The following is a 2,487-nucleotide window of genomic DNA, read 5'->3' as shown; positions in this document are numbered from 1 at the left end:
ATCAGAAGCCTTGACAAACTGTTGTTGTGTGTGTGTGTGTGTGTGTGTGGATGTGTGTGTCGTGTGTGTGGTGTGTGTGTGTTGTGTGTGTGTGTGTGTGTGTGTGTTGTGTGTGGTGTGTGTGTGTGTGTGTGTGTGTGGTGTCCAACCCTGGGCAAATATTAGAGCTGAGGACATCTATGGCACACTCAATGGTGATAAAGGAATTTTGCAGGTTGGATACTTTTATTCCTTCTGCATGTCACTGTGTCTCTCTCCAACCCATAAGCGCTCACTGTTTCCCACCATTTCCAGAGCAGTTCACCCAACAGCACACAACAAACACACACACACCCACACACACCAACACACACACAGCACCATACATACACCCACAGACACATTCTCACAAAAACAGTCACACAGTTAACGTAAGTTGTGTCTGCATATAAAGTATGTGCAGATTTCTGGCATGATGGTGTGAGATGAGGATTACGGTACAGTTAACGTAAGTTGTGTCTGCATATAAAGTATGTGCAGATTTCTGGCATGATGGTGTGAGATGAGGATTACGGTCCCAGAGATTTCCTCTTTGATGATTGTAACAGTTGTGAATAGAAACAGAGCAGTGGACTGGGAACCATTGCATGCCTATATACGGCTTTGAATATAGTAAATGTTCTTTTAAGTTCTCTCACACAGATATATTTACAGTAACAGATGGGGGATGTATAACCTCACTACTCAGCTTCACATATAAGCTCAGTGTACATAGTCGCTGCACACTCTACATAGTTTGGCACTAGACAGACCAAAATGGCGGAACTTCAATAAAAAAGCGGAACTTTAAAAAAATAAAAACAAATCAGTATGCTGGAGYTGCTCCATGTTCGTAACCATGGCATGGTAACCATAGCGCTGTTGCCGTGGCGCTGTGCTGTGATCATGGTGCTGTTGTGCAGCAGTAGTGTAGCCGTGACTAGACTAGGGTTATCTACAGTGGCAGTCAGTGCTATCCTGCTGGGAGCCCTCTAGCGATGTACATCATTACATGCTCTATCACTGTGGAATGCCTATACACCCTCTTCCCCCATTAACCCATGAAATGCATTCCCCCCTCCTCCATCTCACCCCCCCTCCATCTCCCTTTAGTGTGTGTAGTTTACTGTATTTATACTTGGAATATCGCTTTTCAACATTAAAAGTTCATATCACTAGAGGACGTCTTTAAAAATCCAATGCAGACATTTTTCTCTCAATATCAAATTATTTCTGGGTAACAATTAAGTACCTCACTGTGATTGTTTTCAATGAAAATAGTAAAAAATAAACAAAAATAGCTTCTTAGCAGAGGGCAATTTCTCAAGCAATAATTTTACTAGGACTGTCTGGGAGTGGTCTGAGTGAGGAGGGGAAAATTGAAAATGAGCTGTTAATTGCAGAAAGGTTTAGAACTATCTTATTGGTCTATTAACTAACTTGTTGCATGGTGATGTCATCTTGGCAGGCCCAATCCATCCATCAAAACAGGCTGAATGTCAGGTTGTCTCTTTTCCAAACAGCTCTCACTAAAAAAGGGCCAGTTATATAACTTTTCAACATTTCACAGTTATTCACCAGACCATATATTCCAAAACCTTAGGCAGATCACGATTTGTGACTGCACTGGGCCTTCTAAAGTAGCTACCAGCCCATTACAATATGTTTCATGCTGCTGTAATCGACTCAGTAGAGATTAGAGGACCCAGAGAATTACAGCAGAATAGAACCTTGTGATTATCATCTGTAGGCTTATTATCATTTTGGAGATTTAGGAGTTTGACCACGTGAAATCCTTTGTTCACTCTGTGGTGTCTCTTTCTACATGGCCAGGGGGAGAGAGTCTCCACCATMACCTGGGTGTAGGAGAGAGTGAGAGAAAGGGCCACCCAGAAAGGGCCACGTCATGACACACCCTGTTTACAACAAGGCACTAAAGTAATACTGCCAAAAATGTGGCAAAGAAATTAACTTTTTGTCCTGAATACATAGTGTTATGTTTGGGGAAAATCCAACACCATCACTGCGTTCATATTCTTTAAGTATGGTGGTGGCTGCATCATATTATGGGTATGCTTGTCATCGACAAGGACTAGGGAGGGTTTTAGGATAAAAGGAAATGGAATAGGGCTAAGCACAGGCAAAATCCTAGAGGAAAACTTGGTTCAGTCTGCTTTCCAACAGACACTAGGAGACAAATTCACCTTTCAACAGGACAATAACCTTAAACACAAGGCCAAATATACAMTGGAGTTGCTTAACAAGACAATATTGAATGTTTCTGAGTTGCCTAGTTCCAGTTCTGACTTAAATCGTCTTGAAAATCTATGGCAAGACTTGAAAATGGCTGTCTGGCAATGATCAACAACCAAATTGACTCTTAAAGATTTACCCAGAAAGACTCACAGCTGTAATCACTGCCAAATGTGATTCTAACACGTATTGACTCAGGGAGTTGAATACTTATCT

This window comes from Salvelinus sp. IW2-2015, unplaced genomic scaffold (genome assembly GCF_002910315.2).
Source record: "Salvelinus sp. IW2-2015 unplaced genomic scaffold, ASM291031v2 Un_scaffold1252, whole genome shotgun sequence".
Classification (NCBI taxonomy): domain Eukaryota; kingdom Metazoa; phylum Chordata; class Actinopteri; order Salmoniformes; family Salmonidae; genus Salvelinus; species Salvelinus sp. IW2-2015.
The sequence above is the reverse complement of the archived record's forward strand: the minus strand, read 5'-3'. Positions refer to the sequence as shown.